At 44.0% G+C, this 15,110-nt stretch overlaps 1 protein-coding gene across 5 annotated transcripts in view; it reads right to left on the bottom strand.

Moving 5' to 3' along the window:
- Positions 1 to 15,040, bottom strand: part of hycc1 (hyccin PI4KA lipid kinase complex subunit 1) — a 59,282-nt gene extending 44,242 nt beyond the window's left edge. For 2 of the 5 annotated variants that reach the window (XM_063185646.1, XM_063185641.1), the window contains exon 1: positions 8,682 to 8,908. The gene's annotated coding sequence lies outside the window, so the exon portion shown is untranslated. Of the gene's footprint in view, positions 1 to 8,681; positions 8,909 to 14,382; positions 14,520 to 14,551; positions 14,858 to 14,891 lie in introns of those variants that run through there. The other 3 variants (XM_063185642.1, XM_063185644.1, XM_063185645.1) reach the window with 3 other exon arrangements.
- Positions 15,041 to 15,110: the final 70 nt, after the last annotated feature.

Here is a 15,110-nt window from a genome sequence, read left to right as displayed (position 1 = left end):
TCCTGCACACTCGCAGAGGAATAACAGCAGCACAGGCATTTCATTAAAAACTACTCAATACAAAATGTGTAATGTAGGCTACAATTGTTTGCAATTGTATGTGATGCCAAAACATTTCAATTCTGGAGTTTAAATTTATTTTTAAGGCTGTATGAAAAGCAAGCTCACTAGCTAACAGCCCAAGTTATTCATTTCATTGCAGTAACAAAGATGTGCTAACACTAGTTGCCTTACATTTTAAGGCATTGCACCAGGCTCAATAACGGTGTGTTACTATGACCAGTTGAGAAAATATCATTCATGGTATCTGACTATTATAGATTAAAAGTTTAAAAATGTGTTTTCAAATTATTTGAATGACAAGAATTCCCACATAGATAAAACGTCTGACCAGTCATTTCAAAAAATAAAATGCAAAAAATGGTATTTTGGTCATTTAGCCACAAAACGCTTAATTTTTTCATATTATACACAAATGAACAATACCGTGATATATATAGTGATATATACCGTGGCTAAAATTATACAGAGGCAGGGCTCCAGAGTGCGACCAATTTGGTCGCATATGCGCCCATTTTTTTCAATGGTGCGCCTAAAAAATATTTTTAGGCGCACCGGTGCGACCAGCCATCAGTAGAACAAAATCAATTACCAAACAACCGTTTTAATGGACACAACATTTATAGTAATTCTACAGTAGTGGCCCATCACACAATAAAACGTCTCGATGCGGTCATTCCTTCAACTCCGCTGAACTACCGGTAGCTTTCTCCCCCTTCCTTGTTCACAGGCAGCCCGACGTTTCAGAATAGAATGTTCGACTTCGCTCAACTATCCGAGTTCACATGTGCCAGCGAGTTTTGTGTTCTCAACCAGTTTTGCAACGGACGAGAGAGATACAATCACGGTAAAAACAGCGAAATGACTTGAGGATATTTTAAACATGAGCGAGTCACAATCACGGGGAAAAACGAAATGGCTTGAGCGGATATTAAACATAGCCACACAAAAACGCAGATGGGTGCGCGGATAATAGCCCGTTTCAGCCCAACAGGTGACGCGCTAGTCTGTCGGGACTTCTGTGAGAGTTTTTTGATAGCGGCAGGCTACATACTGCCTATCAGTCGGCAAGGCATCGTTAATGCACCTTGAGACAGCACGAGAGAGAGGGAGAGAGAGAGTGAGCGAGCGAGCGCACTAGTGCTGTCGTGTCTGTTCGTAGCACTTGCTAAGATAGCCTACCACAATCATTATGCAGAGGGAGAGCGATCAAAAATGGGGAAATAGACAAAACCCAATTCACCTCAGATTCCACTGTAAACATAGGCTAGGCTATTTGTGTCTACTGATTTTAAAAACCATACCATTTTAGTAGGGTTTGTTGTAAAAAAAAATCTATCTATCTCTATCTATCTATCCATCTATCTATCCTCATATTGGAACTCTGTGCTTGTGTTGTGTGTGTAGCCTTATTGCAGAAAAGGCTGGTATGTTGATCTTACTTGTCACTACTGACTAAAAGGCTACTAATTTGGTCTTTTCTACCAGCCAAACTGAAATTTCACCAGCATTTGGCCGGTTGACTGGCTGGTGTTAATTCAGAGCCCTGCTTGTAGCCAAGATGTGTTAGTTAGGTAGCCTACTGTCATGTCTTTTTTAAGGAGCACATTTGGAAGACTAGCCTATAGCACATGGAAGGCTCCAGATCTTTTAAAATAATAATAAAATAATAATAACAATAATTATTATTATTATATAATACTTATATATAATTATATATTATTATTATTATTATTATTGCTATTATTATTTTAAATTCTTATTTTGTAAAGCTGAGGTGCGTATGTATGGGGTGGTGAAAACATTTGGGTGCACCTAAATTTTGTGCTGGTGCACCTAAAAAAATGTTTTAGGCGCACCAGTGCAACCAGTGCAAAAAGTTAGTCTGGAGCACATTTTTGGCCATACCGCCCACCCCTAACACACACACACACACACACACACACACACACACACACACACACACACACACACACACACACACACACACACACACACACACACACACACACACACACACACACACACACACACACACACACACACACACACAGCCTGAATAAGAAATGTTAAAAAGCCCAAAAATATTTCTTTAAAAAAAGGAATACAGAGCTCTATTAAAAACCCAAGGCAAGAGGACTCTCTCAAGACTTGGCTCAATCTCTGTCTTGAGAAAACTCCTCAGAATGGCAGGCAAAACTCCAACCAAAGCAATGGATATAGATGGATAGGTCCCGCCTGGTGCTACACAGACATGCACACATTCGATTCCATCTATGGATGGGCAATTGATCAAAAACGAAATCAAAGCAACCAATAAAGGCAATGTGTTCAATAAACTTTGATCAAGCACAAACACTCATTGTGTCCATTTTAAATTGCCCACTGGTTCCACCCAGTGCAGATACTTCTGTGCTATTGCAAAAGGATTTCAAGACCCCCCCGCCCCAACCCCCTTCCACAAGTCCCAGCCCGCTCGTTGGCTGGTTTAAACCTTGAGGGTGAGCAACCCCTGGACCGGTGGCTCGAGCTAGTGGAATGGCCAAGCATAGAACAATACGGAAAACAAAACCAAAAACAAACTTTTTAAAGATCGGCCAATGCTGATTGATTGGAAAGCAAATTATCTCTGCGTAATGCAGGGGAAAGGTAGCCTGGCAACGCCATCCTATGTACTCCACCCAAAAGATTTTGGCTCTGCACCTAGTCTGGAGAAAGCCTCCCAGCTCGGTTCGCTCATTATTTAGCCAATCAGCAAACAGTTGAGAGTGGTGACGCAGAAGTCACCCGCGACGTCCATTAAAATTATTCACAATTTTGTCTTGTTATTTGTACGCTTTTGCAACACTATATCGTAACTGTCACGCTAGTAGTAAAGCACAATAGGAATTTCAATATGAATTCGGCACTCCAATGAATTTAAATGGCAGAGTAAGATCAGACCTCACCAGACGGAGAAGGTCAGCCTGAGTGGAGCTCATAACTATGCTGCTATGCTGGTGTCACGCCTCCCCGGACATCCATGTCATGCAACCCTTAATGTCAGGCCAAGCACGCTCTCCTTTGCGGAAAATGCTGATTCATGACCAACCACTAGGAATGCAGTATAGCATTTCAATTTCAATGTCAAAACTGCCTTTCATTTACGGGACAACACAGGGCAGACTCACATGATGGTGGAAAGAAAAAAAAGGCTTGGTATTTACTTCCTACCCACAAACCACTGTTCAGAGAAAAGCCGCACTCTCTCAAATGCAGTTATGTTCATTCATCAAAAGACTGTGACACACTACACATTTAGACGTCTGACAATGAAGATGGCTTCGACCGAAACATCTAATGAGTCATGCTACTCCTGATAAATTGCAGACGAGAGTGCAGCTTGTCTCTGAAATAAATGAGAACAATAATGATTGACCACATTACTCCAATACTGGCTCCCAGTGAGCTACATAATTGACCTAAACATCAATGGAGAAAAACTTGCTGGCAAAACCAACGGTCAAAACAAAGTGTGGTGAGGCAGCCTAGTTGCTATGCTGCAAAGCTTTGGAACAAGCGTCCAGACTATGTAAAAAAAATGCTCCTAATGTTGATAGTTTTAAATCCAGAAAATCAAGACAAAGCTGTTCTCAGATGTTTTCTCTAAAGTGTACCAACTCAGTTGCTGTCACATGAAGACTTTGAGTTGAGATCAGGCCCCTATACTACAAAGCTGGTTCAGGATAAGTTCATGTTAAGCTGAGACGTACATCTTCTAATAGAAGAGCCTGGAGTCCTCATTTTCTAGAACTTTTTTCTAAAAGCTATTGTATTAGATTATTTATCTCTTAACTTGACCTTAACTTATCCTGAACCAGCATTGTACAAACCCCAACTCCGATGAAGTTGGGACGTTTGGTAAACAGTGAATAAAATCAAAATGCTATCATTTTCAAAACATTCAATCTATTCATTAGATGGAGAATAGTGAAAAGACAACATATTAAGTGTTAAAACTGAGAAAAAATATTGTTTTGGGGGACATATGTACTCATTTCTAATTTGATAAATCCAACACGTCTCAAAAGAGTTGGGACGGGGACAATACATGGCAGCAAATGTCGAGGAAGACTAAAAACAAAACAAAAGACAACACTTAACAGTTAAATACATTAACCGATGAGATGATTTTACATAAAAAACAGTGTTAATTCCTATCTTGGACATGATTTCACCAGCTTAAATGGTGGGTGTATTCCTTGCCATGTTTTGCAATGTTTTCCTTTCTGTAGTGCTTACAGTGTGACAGGTCTTGACCAAAAACCCACCATTTTATCACCTGCTGGTCCTTATGATGGAGCCAAACTGTTAAAACATATTAGAGAATGCAATTTGACCTTACTATGTGGCAGTAATCGAAGATGTGCCTTCAAAATATAATGCATGAGTGGCTTTTCATGCTGTTTAAAACCCATTTATACCATTCAGCACAGTATTTAACTCTACAGATGAGTGAGAACATCTTAACCAATGCACTACTGCACCCGCATGCCATCATGGAGGCTGACTTTTGAAGCTAGCACTAACACAAGTTGGATGGTCCATTTTTACTGTGGCACAGGATGTGCAATGCTCTATTATTGTCAAAAAGAATGGACTTCTACAACTTCTGCTGACTTCTGTAAGCAAAGGACAGTTTCCCATGTCTTCTGGGTCTATTTCAAGTGAGCTCAGGTGCTTAGGAGAATGTTACACCCCTGTATCATTTTCATGCATTAAGCATTCTTAATATGGTCAATTTTCAATAGCTCTAATTCCTGGAGTGCTAGAGTGAGACTACAGCCAATATATATTTCATGATGTCATGAACCTATACAATGATTTTATTAACAAAAATATGTCTTATATACACTCAATCGTGGTAAATCAAAGGGAATTCAAAAATGTATGTAATAACTATGGTAATTATTCCCTTTGCATCTTTAATTCTGAGTGACTCAGCCTCTCTGTGATGATCTTATACCTGGACACCTATATTGTCCGTCAGTACAATTCATTTTGAAATGTTCTTCTTTGTTGTTTTATCTTATTTGGATGTTTACTAAATTTCACTGATCCCCGTCCCAACTCTTTTGAGACGTGTTGGATTTATCAAATTAGAAATGAGTACATATGTCCCCCAAAACAATATTTTTTCTCAATTTTAACACTTAATATGTTGTCTTTTCACTATTCTCCATCTAATGAATAGATTGAATGTTTTGAAAATGATAGCATTTTGATTTTATTCACTGTTTACCAAACGTCCCAACTTCATTGGAGTTGGGGTTTGTAGTATAGGCCCCTGGAGTTGAGCGTACTTCCTTAAATACCCATCCACAAACTTTCACACAATGGCTGGCTGGCTTAAGCTGAGGGGGAGCGGGCGAGGGACCCCTACCCGGCACAGGTCACCAGGGAAGCAGACGAGGGGGGGACTAAGGGGTCAGTTGTCCCAGGCCCATTGTGAGAAGGGCCCCCAGAAAAGGATTCTCATAGCACTGTATGCATTTACAGGGGGGGCCCTTTCAGATGATTTTGTCCCGGGCCCGGACAAAGCTGTCAGTGGCTCTGCGGGGGACTTAAAGGGGGAGGTTGACAAGCCAAGCACAACAGTTCAGGAGCTGGATGACCATGTTGGTGCTGGCACTGGTTGCACTCAATAAGGCAAAATACTTTCCTTTTCCATGAGATCACCAGTGTTTCCTTTTTCCATTTCATCATCATCGGAACGTAAGGTTCTCAGGATACGCTCACGGCCCACTCTTCTCTTTTCTCCTCTCTTCTCTTCTCTCCTCTTCTCTCCTCCTCTCTTCTCTTATCTTCTGACCGAGCCGAGCAACATACAAGGGACCTCATTAAAATGTAAAGCTTTCGTGTGTTAACTTAAGTCTTTGCCAAAGTCACCTCGGGCCACTAAAACAATAGGATTGTGTGGAGGGAGGGCGGAGGGTGGAGAGAACTATTATCTTTTGAACGTGCGCGGATAGATAGGCCTAGATATGGAGGCAGCGAGCGAGCAAGCGGCCGGCCACAGGAACCAAAATAGAGCCCGCTGGTTGGTAGCTGGCCGGGCCAGCCTGGAGGCTTGATGGGCGAAGATAAGGCGAGTCAACATGATAGCACAAACATGCATGTCATGCACGCAACCTCACATGCACCACACACACACACACACACACACACACAGACACACACACACACACACACACACACACAGACACACACACACACACACACCTACTTCTGTGCTTGATTAAAATACACTCACTGCCAATCTCAAGGTAATTACAAGCTTGCGACACAGCCAGCGCGCGCACACACACACACACCTTCTTGTGTGCCTGATTTCAATAAACACACGCTGACCATCTCAAGCCACTTACAAGCTTGCAAAGCCAGCCAGCCGGCCCAGCACACACACAAACACCAACCACAGGTCACCCTCAGTGATGTGAAGCAGAACTGTATGGGCTTCTTTACTTCTCTATTACATGGCATCTGATCTCTCACACACACACACACACACACACACACACACACACACACACACACACACACAGACACACACAGACACACACACACACACACAGACACACACACACACACACACACACAATTCTGCCTGCCTGCCCCACCTGCAAGCCTCAGCTGTGGCCGCCCACAAACATGAATGCACATGTCACAGATATGCTGCAGGCACCTCTGCTCTGCTCAACCAGCCAGACCTGCCGACTCTCATTCACACACACACACAAACACACACACACACACACACTTCTCCAGTTCACGTACCAATCTCGCAGATTATAATCTCAAGCACATGTACAGTACTTGCTCCCTCTTTCACACACAATCACCTTGGAACGTAGCAGCTCAACAAATACATATGCACGTGCTTGTGCTTGTGCTTGTGCTAGCGCGCACACATAAACAGCCCCAGCCCCAGGGCTCTGGAGACTTTCAAAGCTACTTTTCTGACGTGTGGGTGGTGTTTTCCTCTCCCTCATTCTTCCCTCCCTCTCTCTCTCTCCCCCAATCCATTCATCCATCCATCTTTGGACGGAAAAAGTAAATCTTACTGTAACTTTTAATCCACAGCTGTGGCGAAACTCAACTAAAGGGCTGGCTCACGTTTTCTGGTGCTGGCTGCTCAGTGCTCAGTCACACCATTTGGAGCTGTAAGCCCCGTGGAAGCCTGCAGCTCCCCAGCCAGCTGGCCGCCTATTTGGGGAGATTAGAGACACCTCCTCAGGGGAACGCACAGGAGAAGAGGACCACTGGCTGGAGGAAAAAAAAAATCACCACACATACGGTACACCAACAATTCAGTGATAAACACAATAGATCGGGCTTCACTGCACAGTCACACTGCTTAAATCCAGTCTGAGACACCTCCTCAGCAAAATGCACAAGAGGACCACTGACTGGGGAAAAAAAAAAATCACAATATATACTGAAAAGGCAAAATCAACAACACCAACAAATTAGTGCTCAACACAAAAGAAGATTTGTCACACTGTTTGACTTCAGTCTGAGACAACTCCTCAGGGAAATGCACAAGAAGACGAGTGACTGAAAAATATCATCAATCATGCATACTGCTGAATCACAATCATACCGGCACTAACAGAAAACAGGGAAGTGCATATGAGGACTGACTGGAGAAAAAAAATCATCATGCATATTATGCAGTAAAATCAGAGATGTGTATGGCACGCTGCATAAATACTGAACAGGCGAATCACCAACAACAGCAAATCACTTCACTACACACTGCTCGACATCACTCTCTCTGACACCCCTCCTCCGGGAAATGCACAGAAAGACCACCATGCATGCAGCCAAATCACCAACACCATCAAATTAGTTTACTACATACACACTGCTCGACTTCACTCTCACATCCCTCCTCAGAGAAATGCACAGAAAGACCACCATGCAAACAGCCGAATCACCAACACCAGCAAACCAGTGTTTAGCAGTACATAAGGTTTACCGCACACAGCTCGACTTTACTTTTCTGATGATAAATATCACCAAATATAGTACTGCATACCCAAATCCCCAACACCAACAAATCAGTGTTTAACAGTAAAGAAGGCTTACCGCACACTGCTTGACATAATTGATCTAATGATGCTGTCGGGAAAACTGGTTGTGTTGATAAAAATCTAAAAAGTCAAGCAGTGTGTGGCAGTAACCGTCCTTAAGAGCTGAACTCTGCAGTTACCGGCACCTTCCCTAAGCTACTCATGGAACTCTGATCTAAAAGAAAAAAGAAAAATCAGTGTTATCTTAAACATTGTTATTAACATGAATAATAGTTTTGTTATTGTAGCTAGTGAATCTGATGACACACACATTACACAGCTCAGCTCCATCCCATTCAGACAGCGGTTGCCAAAGACGGTGAGTCAGTCGGTCCGTCCCATTACACAGGGAGGAGTCCTCCCCCCCCACTTCACTTCACTTCACTCACCAGAGTTCAACTTCTGCCCAACCGGCTCCGACACAGCAGCTCTCGCTAGTCTACAGCAAAAAAAGACACCACTACAGTACTTACTCACGTACTTACTCCCTGAGCAAAGTTTACTCACGGTATGAGGAGGATTTGATGACTGCCGTCTTCTGGTTGATAAGTAACTACCGGTAGGGTCCACACAGGCAAGCATGCACACGCACACACACACAAACACACACGGCCGCACTGAAGGGAAGGAGTGAGTGTGTGAGAGAGACTCCGAATGGTCACACGCCCCGTGTGCGTGTGCTGAGAGAGGGAGCGAGAAAGAGAGAGAGAGAAAGGGAGAGAGAGAGAGAGTCGCCTCGCCTCTGACGACTGGCTGACAAGCAAGAGAACGCTGCCTTCCACACACACACTTCCTGTCTTTCACACTTGTGGTCCCGCCCACCCCCCAGCCCAAAAAAAGCTGCCCTCACTACTCTGGCATGCACACGCGCGCACACACACGCACACGCACACACACACACACACACACACACACACACACACACACACACACACACACACACACACACACACACACACACACACACTTTCTTCTCCTCTCTTCTTCCTTCACTGCGTTTCTTCCAGTCCTTCTTCCTTCTCACAGTCCCCCCACCACCACCCCAATTCATAAACACACACACTAATGCAGACCCAGGAAGCACAATGATGGGGCTAATGAGAAAAGCAGTACATACGAACATTTGCGGGACTCAAAGGACAGAAAATACGCCATCTAAATATGAACGGAAATTTAGAATAAACAAATGAAATACTACACTTGGGTGGAAAATATAAAAAAACAAAACGGAACGCAAACAAAACAGGCAGATAGAGATAGAGACAGAGACAGAGCGCAGAAGAAATAGCTCAGTCCTCCCAATCCTGTTCGACAGGCTACCTGTGCTAACATACACACCCTTCCTAACCATTCTTACCACTCCTGTTGTAATAGTGGAAACAACAGCAGATGACTTAACAGCCCTCAGAGTCAGACTCATATACAGTATGTTGCCCAAAGACACATCAGTGATCCTAAAGGGAATTAAACACAAGGGAACTTTTTGACTAATGTTGCTGGCCTGGGTATCAACACAGCTGGCTCCTAATTTTATGATTGAATAATAAGATTACACTGCACTCACGATTAAATGTGACAAGGCCAATTTTCTTGTTTCACTGATTGAATAACAAAAAGGCTGTTTGCTCCTATGGCATGATGCCTTGGCATTTGTTACAAACCAGGTGCTATTAACCAGCATATTATACATACCTAAGATACCGTCATTGGGATAAGAGTGAAATAGCTGAGCAAAGACTGTAAATTTACAATGTGGGAGTCAGAGGTATAGGAGGCAACACAAAACGCCCTGTATGCCACAAATCCAGCAGCCTTGCATGAACTCAAACACTTATGCCAAAGCTTTGGATGGATTAAGTCAATGAAGTGCATTCGAAAACAGAAGGCCTACTGATTTAGCACATCATTCCAAATCTCCTGAAATTCCTTCAGGATCAATAATGCTGCTCTACTCCAGGGGTTTCCAAACGTAACCATGACAAGGCCCCCCATATAGGGCTTGAAAGTGACGTCACATCCTCCGATTTCATGGGACTTCACCGCGTTTTTAGCGGAAAATTTTAGCATGTGATCCAATGGCGGTATTAAAATGATGTTCCGATCGCCTTTGAATTGTGCCACAAGCTTCATATATGTTGTTTCTGATATTTTTGTCTCATTTTTCGTACGAAACCCCAAGCGATTTAGAAGGGTGTGTTTCTTTATATTTTTCATGCAGACGGCCTTGGAACAAAATATTGATACTTCTGCATGAATAATCTATATTTAGCTCCTTGAACAGCATATTTGAAGCCCAGTGCATATAATGACTGGAATCAGAAGATATTTACTCGCTACCATGCTGTTAGATGGTCAGCTTACTGTAGGTACCGTGAAATAAGGAACCAGACATGGACCGTGCACCCCCTTTCACAACAGTCCATGTCTGTCACTATGTGTGCATGTGTGTGTGTCAGTACCCCACTGGGATATAAATAATGATAATAGTAGTAATGCTCAAACATGCAATAGATTATTATTATAATGCAGCTCTTGATTGATGGGAATATTGTTTAGCTTATTTTTGTTTATTTTGGGGTACATAAATATTTGTTCTGCCATACTTTTTCCCACCCCAACATTCCACGGGCCCCATGGCAGCCATTCTCGGCCCTCACTGGCAAACCACTGCTCTTCTACTGTACTCTAATTATCATTTGTCTGTTGCAATCAGTGACCAGATCAGGTGGGATGCTTGTGATAGCCTTGCGACGAGACATTGCTGACTAGTTGTCTATCTTTAAACATCAGGGCGTAGGCTGGGTTCACTGAGAGAGTACAGGCGGGGGGTCAGAGTCTCCCACGGAGTGAGAGTGAGAGTGAGAGTCAAGTTCAAAGTCCATGGAAGGCAGAGGAGAGAAGCAGCAAAGAAGACAGAAGGAGATGAATGCCCTCAACTGTTTTGGAGGTGTGAAAAACCATCAACTTCCTGGAGGTTGTGAAAAAAGGAGCAACTGTTTTCAGGTGCGTCGGAAGAAGAGACCCAGAGGAAATCTAAATCGCAAATCTCACTTAGGGTAAATCCCATTTCTACTTTCTTTGAGGTCGGCCTCTGGAAAATCACACTTTAAAGGGGTAGAAGTCCTTTCCCCTTACCCCTAACCCTCTGTCTTAACGCCTACATGTGAATGCTCAAAACAGAGGGCAAGGGGAAAGGCGTGGGGTTAAAGGGTGAAAGGGTGGAATGGGATTCACCCTAAACGTGATGATGCACAAGGCAACATTCGAGCAATATGTCTGGGCAACGATACAATGAGATTTTGCTTACACTGTTCATCATTATGACACTTTTATTACGAGAACTTGGATCAGCAGCAAACAAAGTTATTCCTCCCGAAAATATAAAGCCAATCATAATATTGCCTATCAACATTGCTCAGGATGTTGCCCTGTGTGTCATCATCACCTATAGGGAGCTTCCTCTAACCAGTCGGCTTTGTGATGAAAGATGTAGCACCCCAGCTGGCCGGGGAGATCATATCACTACAGAACAGCTGAGCAAGAGGATGTGCTGCGGGCACTGGCGCTCGGCCGGGAACCCCCTCACTCACCTCACATCGAGTGTGCATCAGGGTCAATGACGTTTCCGTAGTGAAACAACACGTCCTCGACCACACAGCAACCACAGATATTGCCATTTGCCACTATTGTATGGATTAATCTGAAGGCTCAACATTGTCAAGGACGTTGCAAACCATGACAATGGTACAGGTTGAGGACAGAGGCAAGATGTCATAGAGGCAGGCCAGACCTAGCCTGGCAACGCCATCCTATGTACTACACCCAAAGATTTTGGCTCCGCACGTAGTCTGGTGAAACACTAGCTCGGATCGCTCACCGTTCAGCCAATCGGCAAACAGTTGAGAGTGGCAACACAGAACTCACCCGCGAAGTCCGTTACTGATTGGTTAAGGGAACACTAGTCACACTTTTGCTTTGTTATTTGTATGCTTTTGCAACACTATATTGTAACAGGCATGCTAATAAAGCACAATATGAGTTTTAATTTGAATGGAAGAGTAAGATCAGACCATCTCCCACCCTCCATGGAGACGGATTCCTCTTAGCTTTCGCCAGACTGTTTGACGGAGTCAACAGTCGGCTTTCGGCCAGGCTAGGCCAGACCTGCTGCACGTGGTCCTCTTGCCCTCCATCCTCCCTAGATCCCTTCTATGTTTCCTCTCCGTCGGAGGAGGTTCAATACCACGGCACAAGACTGACGGAAACAACTGGAGGATAGATATTGAGAGATGGCCTCATCACCTGAGTTCTTTACTCCCTACCACACCGCAGGCTGCCCACCCACACTCCTGTGCTGTGCTCTCAATGGCACCAGAGAGAAAGAGAGAAAGAGAGAAAGAGAGAGAGAGAGAGAGAGAGAGAGAGAGAGAGAGAGAGAGAGAGAGAGAGAGAGAGAGAGAGAGAGAGAGAGAGAGAGAGAGAGAGAGAGAGAGAGAGCCCACAGGAGGAAGAGAGTGCCCACTCATTGTCTTGACTTTATGCATCACCTCACCAAGGCTTTAGTGTTCAGCCCTCAAGACAGTCTTCATACCTAGACCTCTGCAATACCGGTCACTGGGGTGGGAGAGAGAAACTGTGGGAGGAGACCAAGTCGAGATATTAGGCAAGTCAGTAGTAGCACGTCGGGAGGGAGATTCAACAGCATACGGCTCCAATTGGATTCAGGTGTGCACACACACACGCACATGCACACGCACACACACACACACACACACACACTCTTTACAGGCTCTGTCCAACCATACAGTTTGGACGAGCAAAGCAGGTATACTGTTCGCCTAACTTTGTTAATGTTTGTGTGTGCATATGAGAGAGAGAGAGTGTGCGTTTGTAAACACTGAGATTTCAGTTAGTAATACAAAACACAAGTAAGCAACATAGTAAAAACATATTTCTTCATAATGTCAGCAATGAGAGGAAAGACACACACACACACACACACACACACACACACACACACACACACACACACACACACACACACACACACACGCACACGCACACACACACGTGCAGCAGAATGCCCACATCTGCACGACACAGTATTCAGCCAAGTGAAAAAAATGGGAGAGAATGGCACCGTTATTTTTTACACAAGTCATGGCACTGAGCTCTCTCAAGTGGAAGACCAGTTTGACAGTATGCAAACATTTCTCTTCCTCTGTGTGCCTGTGTCGGTGGGATCTACGTGCCTAGATCTAGCCTATTACAGTGACGGTCGGAGATGGTTAAGCTTACATTTTACACATGAATGACAGGGCATGCAAAGGAGATTTCTTTGCCTCTCTCTGCTTTTCCAAAGATGGATTTACTAACCAATGTTAAAAAAAGTACCTAGGCTTCAGCTTCTGACATTTTGCAATAATGAAAATGAGATTGCATGTCAGCCATCAGCCCTCTGGGCAGACATGATTATGTAAAACAGCCCTCCAGTGCGAGATACGCTAGGGTCCTACATATATATTTCTTTCTTTTCAAAGTGATCTCCCACCAGTAAAGCCCTCCCCTGAAATCCTCTTAAAAAAGGACTGCTTCCCTCTGAGCAGCAATCTACATTTCAGACCTCAGGTGGGTCCTAAGGGCTTCGTCTAACCGGCTGCACAGATGTCTGGTGTTTTCTCTCTTCTTTGGTATTTTTCTTCACAGTCAAAACTACCATCACGTTGTTTGTAAACAACAGGAAACGGATCGGTCACGCTCATCATACACGAGGGACCTGAGAGTGGGTGGTGGGCAAAATGCGAAAGAGATCCTTCACTGCATTGACGTTGTAACATTGTTGCACAAATTTGAATTGCACCACCATTCTCCATTACATCTATAGCAATGAATCATCATTATAATAAACATGATAATAAAAAAGGTTTGTTGTCATTGTCTTACCTAGCTACCACACAAAACCAATACATGCTGCAACAACAAACATCAGAATGTCACGTCTATTGTACGTACATGCATCACGAGGCTAAATCGTCTGTTTGAGCTTTGTGATTGCTGGACGTCAAATACAGTAGAGGCAGCCAAGACCACAGTGTACCAAAGATAGCACAGTCGTGGGTCTACTCCATAGCCCTGTTAGTTATGTAAACACGGTTTAAACAAAGTAAAACTGTGCACAGTAGCACAACCATTCACCCCAATAGGATACCTGTCCTCTCAGGGACTCCGTTGTCTGACACAATCCAAACAATCCACCTGTCCATGCCCAAATTGGCCATAGTTGCACAAATGTAAGAATATGATCACGCCATTCACGCAAGGCTTTAAATAGGTCAGCCACACAAGATACGAAATAGAACTATGCAGCTCTGACTCACGTGCCCATTCCGTGCAGACAGTGTTGTTGCGACCCTTCCAGTGGGATACATACAGCCCGCCTGTGTGGGGCACTTCAGACACTTGACACCACATTAAACGTTGAGCCACCATGAGCTTTTCGGAAGTGGTACGAATGCATGCCCCGATACAAGTTGACACCTGCTATTGGCTCAGCAACATTGTAACACCAGCACAACAATCATGGAACTCCCCTTTGGAATTCAGAAACTCAGTAACGTTCTGACAGGCTAGCTAAGTAGCTAGCTGTCGCGAAACGCCTCCCTGAACGCACGCACTTTCACCAGGTTTGCGTGTACTTTTCAGCGATGGGATACTTACAACCATGCTATCGTGCAATCCACAGTTATTTCTCTGCTCGCTGTTGCGCCAACGCTCAGGTTGATATCAGTTACTCCATATATTTCTTGAATAATTGAGCACATTGAAGCCATCCATCTCTGTTACTTTCACAATTCAAGCTAACTTGAAGCGTGGGTATTATGTGGGATTGACAGTGACAGCCCACCAATCACAAGCTACTAGATAAAGGCATAGCCG

This window comes from Engraulis encrasicolus, chromosome 20, assembly GCF_034702125.1.
Source record: "Engraulis encrasicolus isolate BLACKSEA-1 chromosome 20, IST_EnEncr_1.0, whole genome shotgun sequence".
NCBI lineage: Eukaryota > Metazoa > Chordata > Actinopteri > Clupeiformes > Engraulidae > Engraulis > Engraulis encrasicolus.
Note: the sequence above shows the minus strand (reverse complement) of the source record. Positions and strands in the feature narration are given on the sequence as shown.